General features: G+C 41.3%; 1 protein-coding gene across 3 annotated transcripts in view; it reads left to right on the forward strand.

Annotated features, from left to right (window-relative positions):
* Positions 1–361: 361 nt before the first annotated feature.
* The window catches only part of PHLDB2 (pleckstrin homology like domain family B member 2), an 86,728-nt gene continuing 73,148 nt past the window's right edge, over positions 362–13,941 (forward strand). Inside the window, exons 1-2 of one of the 3 annotated variants that reach the window (XM_085578452.1) lie at positions 362–5,908; positions 10,001–10,185. The gene's annotated coding sequence lies outside the window, so the exon portion shown is untranslated. The other 2 variants (XM_085578290.1, XM_085578356.1) reach the window with 2 other exon arrangements.

Below are 13,941 nucleotides of genomic sequence, written 5' to 3' on the forward strand. Positions count from 1 at the left end.
CTCCTCTCCTCTCCTCTCCTCTCCTCTCCTCTCCTCTCCTCTCCTCTCCTCTCCTCTCCTCTCCTCTCCTCTCCTCTCCTCTCCTCTCCTCTCCTCTCCTCTCCTCTCCTCTCCTCTCCTCTCCTCTCCTCTCCTCTCCTCTCCTCTCCTCTCCTCTCCTCTCCTCTCCTCTCCTCTCCTCTCCTCTCCTCTCCTCTCCTCTCCTCTCCTCTCCTCTCCTCTCCTCTCCTCTCCTCTCCTCTCCTCTCCTCTCCTCTCCTCTCCTCTCCTCTCTCCTCTCCTCTCTCCTCTCCTCTCTCCTCTCCTCTCTCCCCTCCTCTCTCCCCTCCTCTCCTCTCCTCTCCCTCCCCCTTATCTAGATTTTCTTGTATATCACAAATCAAAATCTAAGTGAAGTGTAGCAAGACTTCAAAAATATTAGTTTTTCCAGATGTGGCACTTGAGCAAAAAATGTTCATAGAAAAAGCCTTTGGCTTTCTACCAAAATGTCAATGACATTTGTGATGAATTGTAATAAATTTTTGTTAGTTGCCAAAAACTAAATTGTAAAAAGAAAGCATTAGTAGCTGTAGAAAATTATTCTGACTCCTTTCCATTTCACTGGATGATAAGGTCTAAATTCCCTACTCCAGCTGATGCAGAGCCATAATAATTCTTCCAAAAGCAATACCTAGCTTAAATTTACATATTTACAGGCAAATTAATGGAATATTGCCCAAGTAATTTCTGCAACTTTGATGAAGATCCCAGTTTTCTCAAATGAATCACCTCAGATTAAACTTTTTATATGTTTTTACATCTTTTAAAATGTATATTTATATTTTCATCATTTCAAATTGAAAGTACAGAGCATTCTGATTGTGGAAAATAAAGCCATGGTTTAATTTATACTGGTTACATCCTGCTAAATATTTTCAGAAATGTAATAATAAGTAGAACACTATACTTAAGAAAAAGCTGCTTATATAGAGTCACACAGATGGATAATATACTGTGAATTAAATTTTAACAGCCTGGTTGCAGGAGTTGAGCATTAGGAGACATAACCAACAAGTAGGTAGACCTTAAAATGGCATTAGTGAAATTTCATTTTGGATTAATCTCTGGAAGGACAACCTGCTAGTTAAAAACAGAATACAAAAAACAAGAATACCCCTTAGAATCCTTACAATGGTTCCTAGAAAATATGAGTTATTTACTTCAAATATCCATAGTAATACTTTACCAAGTTCCCAGGCCCAGCAGGATGCACCTTGAGCTCACCTGCTGAGATAAAAACTAACATTTGATATTCCCCTAAACCACTCACTTGTCACTGGACCAAACTGCAGGTCCTGTGCCCCTGTCAGTGTTTCCTTCCCAGCAGAATCCCTACTGGGTGCCTTGTGAAAATGCTTTTGTCCAAGTGGTTCCTGCTTAGAGATAATAAAAATCACAGAGCTTAGCTGCTGGAGATACTGATGGAGAACTCCATCCTTCTGAAATGCAGCAGTAACAGGTTCTGAATGAGCTAGGCAGTAAAAATATCATTAATTTGTCTTCTAAAAAAATTCAGTGGTTTGATTTTTTTTTTTCCCCCAACAGAATGCATCTGGAGTCCACCAAAAGGAGCACACAAAGTGAACTTGTTGGCCCTTGTTCTCTTGTCTATTTGGCCTAAAATGGTTTAGCAAATTTGAGCTGAAATTGTACTTTTGGTTTGAATCAATTTCTCACTATTTTGTACTAATACTTATGCTCTTGCCAGTACTGAATAAGAAAATTTTATTTATGCATCAAATTTCATTATAAAATCAGAAAGCAGAAGGGAAAGTGATACAAGGCTAGGTTTTTAAATATTAGTTTAAGTTAATGATTCAACACCCAAATATCTGTAGGATAGGTTATGGTGGGAGAAGAAACTGAGTGATGACAAATCAGTGGCTGATGTAGTCTTAAGGCTTACAATCTGTGGCTCCTGGCTCCCAAAACTCATCTTTGGAAGGAGAGTAGGGCTCTGCAGTGAAGCTGTGCTGGTTTCACTGGGTCCTACTGGCATGAGGCCTTCTGGAAATGTTTTCTGCTTTGGTGCCATTTGGGTGTCTGTTACTCTTAATTAAGTTTCCACACCACTTTGGTGTTTTGCAGAAATTTGAGAATAAAAAACAAGTACCTCATCTTTTGAGTTTTTTTTCCACTTGATTTTTTTTTAATAGAAACCAAAAGAATCTGCTTTTCAGTTTTAGTTATAGAAGAAACTGGGCTTCTCAGAGGGACAAAACAGGGGAATATGAGAAATGGCATGTTTTAGTACCTGTGTGTTTTGCACCAGATGAAGATGACAGATATCACCTGTTTTCATTTAGAAGCATCTTTTAGTTAGAGCTACCCTTCTTTCAGCGTGGGCTTTACCCTTATGCAGCAATTAACTGAGTAAAATGAATTAATTTAAAAGGTATGGTTTGTATTAAGGCCACAGAGGACAGCTTTTCATCTGCATCTTCAAAGAGTCTTTGACCTGAGCAATCCATCTCATTCTTCTCCTTTGTATTCAATCCAGTGTTCATTCCATTTACCCACTGCCTCATTCAGATTCTGAAACACAAACTGTTCTTGTTCACCTTGGGCTGTAATTTCTGTACCTCTGTGGGGTTTCTTCCCCACCCAGCCAGGAAACAAAAGACAGGGTGTGCTTTTAAAGGCAGGAAAGTAGCTTTAAATATCCTGATGGAAGAGCTGTGAGGTTTATTTATTTTAATTTTTTTAAAAGGTATAATTTCTTTCCAAATGTGTGCCTTTGTGAAACGTTTATTTTAGAGTTCCTTTCTGAGTCTAGAAGTGAAGCTTTTTCTAACAACATAAGCAGGACTTCCTTTTCTTGTCTCATCCCCCTGCCTTCCTGGGGCCTTAAAAAGAGCATTTTTCCTGTAGAATAAATAACTTAACCAAAATAGATATATAAACCCACTGTAGAACTCAGTCTGTTTATAGTTGAAACCCAACTGTTATTTTGCAGCTGGTCTCTGTAGTTTATGTTGAAGCTCACAAAAAGTTGTCAGCTTCTCTGAAATCTTTGTATTACATGTTAGTTCCTTTAAAATGAGAAATCAGCCTTCCTCCTGACCTTTTTAAATTTAAGTTCTACAAGCAATGGGTACAGGAAGACTCAATATTTTGTGAATATTTAAAATGTGGTCACCAGGTACACTTTTTTAATTGGAAGTTGCACCAGAGGCAGGAGCTGGTGTCAGGCTGGATGCAGCTGTGGCAGCCATCAAGGTGATGAAGCAAAGTGGCCAAAATAATACAGACAATGAAAAAGCTCCACATAATTATCATTATTCCTACTCTTCTAAGATATGCTGCTTTGCATTTTTGCATTTTTGAGGTGGGGGAGGAGAGACAGAGACAAGATTTACAAATTAATCTGGGCAGGGCCTTTTGTAGGTGAGTTCAGGACAGAGCTAGCATTTTGTAACAGACTGTAGTTTCTAAGCTAGAGGTCATGGTCATAAAAGGTTCATGATCCTGGAGGTGATGTTATGTGCCTAGAAGCATGAATAAGAAATGTATTTACAGAGCAAAAATTTTTGGGAGCAGCCTTCTCTTTTTCCCAGAGCTACTTTTAGGTTCCTGACCACAAGAAAGCAAAGAGTGGAGACAACTGGAAAATTATGTTGCTGTTCCAGTTCAGGTGGTGTTGTCAGAATATACAAGACCTAACAAGATTAGAGGAGTTTTGCCCTTTAATTTGAACAGATGCAAGTTGAAGTTACTAGCAGATCTACATCATCACTCTGGCTCAACCCTGAGTCATGGGATTATTTCATTCTGCTATACTCATTTTTTGATGAAACACTTTGCTTCATTTTTTTTTTGTTTTGTTTTGTTTTGTGAGGGTGGGTTAAACAAATGCTAATTCCTCAGTGAAATATTTCTCCCCTGTTGAAACTTGAATGGGATATTACAGAGTGCAAGATCAGAAACCACCCTTCACACAATAGCTGTGCCAGGAAAGCAGATTACCAAGGGGTGGGTAACGTGAATGAGAGGGACAAGGGGGGGTCTTTTCAAGGGGTCCTTATATTTTGATGTCTCTTGTTTTGTGATATTAATCTAATTTTTTTTTTTTTTGCACTGAATCAAGTTGGATGTCACATATTTCTTTAATCCAAGTTGTTAAAATTCCCAGCTCTTGCTCACGCATGCTGTCATTTCTGCTTTTCGTTAAGGTTATTTTGTCTATTTCATGCCATGGAAAAAGAGGTTATTCACATCACAGCTTTCCTGGTTGTGAGGAGACTTCTAGCAGTATCTCCCTGAGTGCTAGAGCAAGTCCAGGACCAGGTCATGGCTCTGGATTTTTACAGGAACCCATCTGTTCAGGTGCCTACAAGGCCAGGTAGGAGTGCAGAAGCACAGCACCCACCTCACCCCATGGAGGAGGAGGCTCAGGACACTCATCTGAATCACCTGTGAAACTCCAGAGTGCAGCTGCTACAGCATCATAGGAAAACACTAAACTGAAGCTTGAAAACTAAGGGAAGGGACAAACTCAGTGTAGAAAGAAACTGGAAGTTAGCTGAAGGGTGCCAATAGGATTTTAATAGAGACGTCTAAGATTTTCTTGTAACTTCTACCCTTTAATGAAGAGAAGCATTTTTCCCAGGATAGGGAACAAGATGCAGCTATGTGTATAGTCAAAGCAGGCTTGACCGTGGTTGCTAATACAAATGGAAATTGGATTTTTTTTTTTCAAGGCACTATATTTAAAACAGAGTTTAAAATATGAAGAAAAATACCATTCTTACCCAGCACTGATCTTCCCTTTGTATCTCACCTCCATTTAAATCTATTTTGCTTTCTCTCCTAGAGATCCAATTCTCCCCAAAGCAAACTATGTAGTTATAGTCTGCTATAAGACTGCACTACTCTTGGAAAAATCTGCATACCTTTGTGCTTACATTCCCCTGCTTTTGCATTTGAGCTGAACCCCTGACAACTGAAAATATTTAAAGAAAAACAAAACCCTAATGATTGTGAAAGGCATCTGCACAAAAACACAAGCCCTCTTTTTCTGTCTCAATTGAAATGCATCAAAAGTTTGTATAGTCTATAAAAGTAAACACTGCTACTCGTTCCCTCTACGCTGTTTTGCACCGGTTTTGAAGGTCTTTGAAACTGTTTTTGTGACCTTATTCTTTACTAATTAGGATATTTCTATCCTAATAAAGATCCCTCAGTCAAATTTCTGTCTGTGTCTAAGCTCAGCAGCTACGTGGTCACATCTCTCTGTATCATTTTTCCTGCGAACTTTCCATTCCTTCTCCTTTACTTGGAATAAAATCAAGCATTCTGTTAATGGCCAGAAGCCTGCAGCAGGAGGGTCATACCACAGCTCATCTGGCCCCGTGGATGCAGTAGGTGAAATGCTATCAGTCTTCTGGAACGGTGATGAGTATCTGTAAAGTCACTTTCCTGTAACAGAAACTAGGTTTAAGAGCATCAGTCTCCTTCATGACTTCTCAAGAGCTGTTTTTGCCACATAAAGTCAACTGGCTGTACGCTGTGGACCCAGCTTGGCTTGAAAGTGTGCCTGGCTCTTCATTCACAAACTAAATGCTCTAGAGAGCTGCCAAACTGGGGAGATTATTTTGTCTCATTTTCTGGCAAGCTGCGGCTGCGTGTACCACTTCATTTATATGCTAATTGAGGCCAATCCTCCAAATAGGCTCCACACAATATCAGTGTGACTTGGCTCTGGCTGTATGGTTATCCTGCCTTCAGCAGCCTGGGTGTGTGTGCTCGGAGCTGGACAGGCTTTCATGTGTCTTCATCAATGAAGTCCTGGGTCCTGACCCTGCCTTTTGGAGAGTGGCAGCTGAACTTGAGGAGTCCTTCACGCTGAGGATTACCACGTCTTGTGAAGGTGAGCTCATGCCACTTCTTGACTGGGACTCTGCACTTGTCAGGTGTGAGGAGATGTTGGTGTTTCTTAGGTCAGCTGGTGTAATAAGAGGTTGCAGAGGGCACAGCTAATTACGGGGACAACGTGTTGACAAGCCAGCTGAGTTGAACAGCCAGTTTGTTGTCTCCTCTTGAGCATTGCAGAAGCTCACTCTCTCCCAGACTGCCCATTACAGAAGCATCCATGCTCTGTCAGCCATTCCTTGAGGAGTGTTGTGTTGTTACTGAAAGAGCAGATACAAATATGTGCATTCAAGGCTACTTTAAAAATATATACATTAAGGGTTCCATTTGACTGTTTTGGATGTCATGAATTCCAAAAGTCAAGCATTGGACTATTCAGAAAGTGGACATAGGGCTCATGCTGAATATTATAGGTTGAATCTCACTGAGTGCCTCTCAACTTAGTTTGGGAAATGTACATACCTTTTCAGAGAGGAAAATTAGTACCTCATGCTTTAAGCCAGACATGACACGTACTTTGCCGTTAACCCTGGAGATCAGGGGATCACTCTAAGTTCTGAAATTTCTATGTGATATAATTTCCACGCTTTTTTAAAACTTTCTTTTTAGAAACATATCTAAGTGTGTTTTTAGAATCTCATTAAAAGAGAACTGAGTGCTTGAAAATTAGAAAATTCGCAGCTGTCAGTCACATATGTGATTCCTCTGTGGGCCTACCCTGCATCACATGCCATTTTGGACAACAGCAGAATAGGAACATGGAGTTGCAACATGTCTAATGTTTAAAAACTAAGTGCTTGGGCTGCATTTCCAAGTGCTGGTCCAGGTGTCCAAAATGGGACTACTAGCCATAGCCTACTGGAGAGAGAAAACAGCCCAGGAAAGCGGCTGTTGACAAGAACAAAAATGTGCCAAAAATTCCTGTGCTCTCCCAAGCTGACTGCATGCTCACAACTTTGGAATAAGGGATTATTTGAAATCAAGATGCACTTGCATTGTCACTTTGTATATTGGGGGATTTGCTGTTCTCTTCGGAGTTGTATCAGTGCCCATCTCTCATCCAGGAAGGAGAATCAGTTCAGCATCAGCTTTCTCCCCTTCCTGAGGCAACTCAAACTTACAACCCCTGTGCAGGATAATTGGCTTTTCCAGTTAAAGAATTGACAGAGAGGCTCTTCACCTCACCTGTGGATGTGAAGTCATGATTTTGCCAGAAAAGACTCATCAAGCCACAGAGCAAAAAGCCAGAGGCAGCATGACTGCTCTGCCTAGTGATGAGGCAATTTCCTGGGATGGAGCAGTTACAGGATCAGGTACTTCCCAGAAGTATCTAAGTGTTTTTGCAATCTGCTTGTCATTCATCAGGTAAAACTTCCATGGGATTTCCAAAGCCTGCCCATGCATTCACTTTTCTTTGTTCCTATGAACAGCTTGTTTGCAACAGCATGTTGCCTCCAGGTTATGACCTGTTGGTTGACAAAAATAGGTGCCAGGTGAGGCTCCTGCCAGGGCATGACTGCCAGGCTGAAGAATTCCAAGGAGGTGGCTCATTTATTTCCATGACACTGTGCTCCTTTGTGTGGTCCGTGGTGCAGGTCTTGGCAAGCAGCATTGGAGCAAGCCTCTGTTTAAAGTGGAAAAGCTCCAAAGCTGATAAATTTCCTCTGTCAAATGGGTCAGAGAAAGGACATCCCTGCTCTAGGCCAGGCTGGTGTCATTAGGTAAACGAGGCTTTTTCCTCAGCCTTGGAAGTGGCCCAAGGTGGAGCTGAGCATTCGGAAGCTGAAGGGGATGGTTGCAAAGGGCAGGATCAGGGTGGAGGATCTGCTGCACTCAGAGCACCTTCCTGTGCTTTGTGCAGCTCTGCAAGGGGCAGCAGTCTTTCTTCCACCATGTCCTGGTTCAGGGCAAATTTGGGGAAAGAGCCCCTAAAGGGTTTCTTTAGGAAAGCAGATTCAATTGGCCCCTCCCCGTCCCAGTTCAGGAAAGATACTTCTTTGGAGAAAAGTGGAAAAAAACTGTTTATTAAACAAGCAAACTTAATATTAAACAATAAGATTTCTTGCCACTCCAAGAGAGAGACAAACTCAGAAAAATCCCCTGGGCTGCAGCTGGGCTCACTCAGTCTCTGCTCAGTCCCTCCAGTGCTGGAAATGCCACAGCCCAGGCCCGGAGCTGCTGCTGCTCTGCTGGTGTTCAGTCCAGAGCAGGTCCAGAGAAAGGGAAAAAAAACACAGTCCAGGGAACTTCTTTGCCTCAGTTAGCTAAAACTAACTGGGAAAAAAAAAAATTAAAAAAATGGAGAGCTCTGTCTTGCTGCTGTCCATCTGCAAACAGCGCAGTCCAGGAGCAGGAATGTGGAGGAGGGAGTGCAGTTCTTGAAAACAAACTGCACTTCTTCCCCCCACCCTTCACTCCTGAAACAAGTCTAAAAGGTGTAGAAATTATTATTCAACATAAACAGGGCAGATGACTAGGGATAAAGGCATCATACAGTCAACCTAGGACACATCAGTCTTTGTTCCATCAGGTGTCAGCTTCTGCCCAGGAAGCGAAGGCAGTAAAGAAACCTGGACAAGCTGGGGAGAGACAAGTTGGCACAATTTGGCTCGTATTTGAAGAACCATCCAAAAGTCTGAAAATACCCTCTGAACAGTGGAATCTTAAAGGTTTCTGCCCAAACCCCATTGCTACCAGTGCTGCAGTTCTGTTACTGCTGGAGTACAGTGCTTGCTCCTCAGCAGTATTGAAAGTTTGAAATTTGTTTGTTCAATGTTGGAGTGAAAAGATAATTGTTTGAAATGTTCTTTTTTACACATATATTTTTTTTGTTAACTTAGTTGCACTAATGTTTGTTTTTGGACGCTAACAGGGTGTTTTAATTAATGAATATTTGTTTTGTGGGATCAGGCACTGACCTGATACAGGATCCCACTTAAAAGTTCTGCCCAAGTTGGACCAGAGGTTTTTACTCCAAACCCACTAAGATAAACAAAGCAGGAACTTGAACATGGGTGTCCCAATGTCAAGAGCTTTCCAGAGAATGAAGCCAGCTTCTACTCATTCCATAAAAGACAATTTTGACTGAAAGGTAAAAGTTTCTTTATTCTGGCTGTGCTAGAATGCTATGTATCTTACCACATTAAGACTAGCTGACAATACAGGTTAATTTTGAAATGAGTAGAGTTGTGTTTCACAAAGTTATGAATCTACAGTTAAGGCAAAATCCAGATCTTTCAGCAGACAGCCTGTTGGCAAACTTAACTGGAAAACAGATTTCGCTGGGGTTAGGAAAATGATTTATAGAGCAAGAGGTAGAGTGGAACAGATCCTTTTCCTGTAGTACTCAGAGTCTAGTTGTCTCAAAAAAAAGGGATTCACTCTATTTAAATACAGGGTTTCATTACTGTAGGAATGTAGAGGAAGGTGGCCTGCAGCTCTAGAAGTTCCCTGGGAAGAGAATTGTGTATCTGAGCAAACTTGTAATCCGTGGTTGGTGTCCTGCTGAGTAGTTCTGAGGAACATAAACACAGTGGCTTGCCTGGGTACTAAAACTGAATATCTTGTGATGCTGGTAGTGGGTGTAACAACCACTGTTCATTTAAATCAACTGCAGAGTGCAATTAGGCTTTAGGGAACAGATAGCTGAAACAATAAGAGCCACCACCCCAAAAATGAGGGTTTGTACAAAGCTGTTTAAGGAAGTGTTGTGTAGGTGGAGGGTTTGACAGCAGGCTGAATTAGCATGCAGGTGGCTGAATACTGTTCATGTGGAAGAGAAACCAGAAAGACAAGAGGGCAGCATGCAGAGAAAGCATAAAGAAAGTCAGCCAAATAAATACTTCTCTCTGAGTAAAAGCTGAGTTTTCAGAAGTCAGGCATCTGGAGCTTCAGGAAAACAAGGTGTTACCTGCTCTGAAGTTCAACTGCACAAGGTAAGTTATGCAAAATATTGACTGTTGCCTCAGGCCTCTAGTTGGGTAATAATTAGCATTGTTTCTATGATTGTAGAAGGTTGATCAATTGCTTTATTATATCATCTTATACCATAATATATTATACTTACTAAGAAACTCAGTAATCCTTACAGCCAGCCTGATACAGCTTTGACTTAATTGGTCACTCAATCCAAACACCTGTGTCTAATTAAGAAATCACTTTTTGGTAAGCAAATCTCCACGACACATTCTACATGTGCACAGCAGCAGGTGCAACAAGTGGAGGTATGAGAGCCCTCAAGGACTTGCCTGATGTAAAGCCCACAAACTCACAGAGGTAAGAATTGTTTCTCATTCTTTTCTCTGATCTTCTCACAGCCTTCCCCAGGAAAACACCTGGGAAAGTCTGTGCCTGCTCTCTGTAGCCAGAGAGCTGCTGGCACAATGACCAGAGAGAACATGGCAATGTTCTGATGGATCTCTTCATTACTGTGGTGCCAAAGAAGCAGGTATCTCAGCTTTTAAATGTAGTTAAGCAAGTGAACCTTTTATTTGGAATGCAACTTCAGATTCCTGTGTGGGAAATATAAATTAGAAGGAAAAGGCCAGGTCAAAATAAAACACGAACCAGACCTACCTAGCCTAAATCAATTCTACTGGAACTCTCCACATAGCAATATTTATTTGTTACAGAGTTGAATTTGGTAAAGTGAGAGTTGCACTTGGAGATTTGCTTTTTGTCTTTACTGTATAGTCCTCATGATCACAGTTCAGTTTTACTCTTTGATTACTAGAGTGTCCAGCACGGTCTCTTCCTTGAACAATCTTTCCTTGGTTATTCACCTGCCTCACTGCCTAGAAGGTTTTTTGCACATTGTTTGTTCTGTTGACTAGATTTAGCATGTGAATGGGTTTTCTGCTGTGACAGAAAGGTTGTCCCTTGTGTCTTTATTTGAAAAAATAAGGCTTTTGACAGTCTATTTATATGCCTGACCTTAAGAGATTTCTAACATTATGAATTTGTGAGACAAAGTTCAAGACTCTCTGAACTGTGCCTTTCACAGATAGTTCCTCTGGTTTGAAAATGTCTGCAAGCTCCACACAATTTCCCCTGCAACCCAGTCTGACTTTTATTAAAGCACTGTCTGCATCTGCCTTTCATTAGTCCCATGAACGATCACTAAGTGTAGATTTAGATTCTTCTTACACTGACATTGAAGAAAATGAAAAGCAAATGGGTTCAAGGTAAGACTGAAGCAAGGCTGCACATGATTCTGCTGCATTCTTCTGAACCTCAGTTAGCTCTCTGGTGATTCACTGGCAGGAGTACTGGCTTTTCTGAGCTTTCCAGAATGCATTACCCATAGTTCAGCATCTAGATATTCTTTCACGTGCATTAAAGAAGTTTTTAGTCAATTTTCTAAGTGAAGATACAACAAAGGCAATTATTTATCTTAAAACAGTGAGCAGTGTGAGGTATCATGCACTGTACATGGAATTAGCCACCATGGTCATCCAATCCAATGCCTCACGAGCACAGGGGTTAGACCCAGAAGGTCTACAAATCACCCATTCTGCATGCACCACAAGCCACAAAACCCTCCCCAGTGCTCTCTAACAGCTTGAAGTTGTACAGCACAACCATTCAAAGTCACAGATTGCTGTTTGCCACAGTGGGGCCATTGCAATCCAGCAGCATTTATCACATACCACAAGAGGATAGCAAAGAAATCTAAGGCATTTTCAATATCCTAAGCACCAAACACCCTGAAGACCTCTGAATGAAAATGCACTAAGCAAAGTATCCTACCCCACTCCTTAGCCCTACTTTGGCACCCTGCTAGTATGACAAATGCTTAGTGTAGGACTTGTGCCTTGCACTTGAGCATGCATGTACATAAACATAATTCCCAGGGAGCTTCCAAAAACTACTTTTCTGACTTCACAGCACAATTGTGGTGTGTCTTCTTGCCTCTCCAGAGCCAGAGAAGAGATGTGGCATCTCTCTTCCAAAGCCTGTCAGCAAGTCACCCGAGGCTCAGCAGCTTTGGACATGATACAGCCCAGAGGCTAAAGGCTTTTTGGTATCACTTGATCACTGGAATAAATGAAAAGCTCTGATTTGTGTTTGAGGAGAATAAAGTTTTGGGTCTCAACTGTCAGCAGACACATCCTCTGGGACTTCTGCTGCTCAAACGCAGAGCCTTTTTCCCTTCTCTTGTCCTGCTGGTGACTTTTATTTCCACGAATAATTAGGTGTGAATTGCCAGGAATATTTCTTCTCTTATGCAGAACCACCTTCTGCAATTTCAGGAACAGCTGTGTGTGTTTAATATCACCATATCTGAATGCTTCTACTAGAGTCACTGTGCCCTGCTCTCTGTATATGTGCAGAAGAAATGCAGAATACTCTCACTTGCTTTTTCTCCTCCTCTCAGAGCAAAACATTAAATGCAGTAACCAAAACATATGTGCTACACAGGACCCTACAGAAAGTATGTATGTTTCCAAAATGATGTTTGGTTTGAATTTTGAGATTTAATCCACTTTAGGTTTTCACTTACCCAAAACAGTTGCATCCACCTTAATTTAAAAGAATGGAAATAGCAGCTCTGTTAGTGACCAGAAAATTGATTCTATAGAGCTTGTTCCAAATAAAATTATTTGGGAAAACAAATAATCTGAGAGCAGTACTCTTCTGGTAGCAGGTAGATGACAGCTTTGCTTCACATGGAGGATAAGCTTGAACTATAGGCATCCAAAGAGATCTGCAATGTGACATTTGTTTCTCACAGGAAAATCCTTTCCCTAGGGTACAGACAGGAAATCCAAAATGAGAGGAGGTAAATACCAAAGGACCACTGAGGAAACGGGAGGAGAAAGAACAAAAAGCACAGTGTTCACTTGTTGTGTCCACTAAAGAAAGGCTCAGGAAAGAAAACTGCATGAGAAATAAATGCTTATTTTGATATTAAATGAAGTGGTGTGATTGCAGGATGAACCACTTCTGTGCTGCAAAGCTGTAGTTCAGATCACTGCACAGCCCAGTGAAGTCTTTATTTACTGTGTTCTTTTTTTCCTCAAAAATAATTTAATTTCTTTGGGGAAACAAAAAAAAATCAAAATTCAACTAAAGCATGAGATAGACCCTTAAGTTTGTTCACAGCATTTGTTTTTCTGAGTGCTGCCCACTGTGAACCAGCAACTTTTGTGAAGCTCTTGACCCTTTTGTGTTAGAAATATTGCTGCAAACTCAATGATCTAGTAGTGGATGAGGATTACAGCAGCACACGTGTATTTAACTCGGGGACCTTTTGCTGACCCTGCTGTGTCTAGGCTCACTCAAGCTGCTTTTCTGTGAGTAGAGGATGCTCTGTTTCAGATGTAGTGAGGGCTGGGAGGGAGCTGGCCCACTGGGATTTCCTTGCAGTTCCTTAAACCCAGTGGTGGGAGCTTTGTTTGGGATTGATGCCGTCACATCAGCCTCCCCCAGAGCTCAGTGCACAAACCCCGGGCAGCAACAGGGGGGAAAGAGAGCTCAGCATCAAAGCACAAGGAACAGAGCAAGGAAAATTCACCTTGCAATGAAGGGCAATGCAAGGCTCTTCTGTGTGGAGCTGCTGAGATGCTCCGTGACAGGGATCCTGTGAAACAGGGGCTCTGAAAAGGACATTCTTCATGCTGGAATTGCTGACTTGAGGTTTTGGTCAGCTGGATCTTTGGGCTCCTTGCCAGCCCAGAGAAAGCTAACAAAGGCCATTTCTGCTGTTGCATATGATCAGGAAAGAAGAAAAGAAGGAAGAAAATAAATGAGGGACTGTAGTACTTTAATACTTTTAAAAGAGAAACATTTTTTTTCAGATAAGTAAAAACGGATAGTTTTAAACTGAAGCTACAATCCTACTGTGGTAAAAACTTAGAATAAGACTCAGATGGAATTGTTTGAGCTGGATTTGTTAATCAAAGGCAAATTTATTTTAAAATTATATTTTCGCTTACTCAACATTTTTTCACTCAGTTTCCTCCATGTTCTTTGGAGCGTTCATACTGTCTTAGTGTTTATCAGGATTGCATGATTTCTGTGCTTTCCAGT

This window comes from Lonchura striata, chromosome 1 (assembly GCF_050655825.1).
Source record: "Lonchura striata isolate lonStrDom1 chromosome 1, ASM5065582v1, whole genome shotgun sequence".
Classification (NCBI taxonomy): domain Eukaryota; kingdom Metazoa; phylum Chordata; class Aves; order Passeriformes; family Estrildidae; genus Lonchura; species Lonchura striata.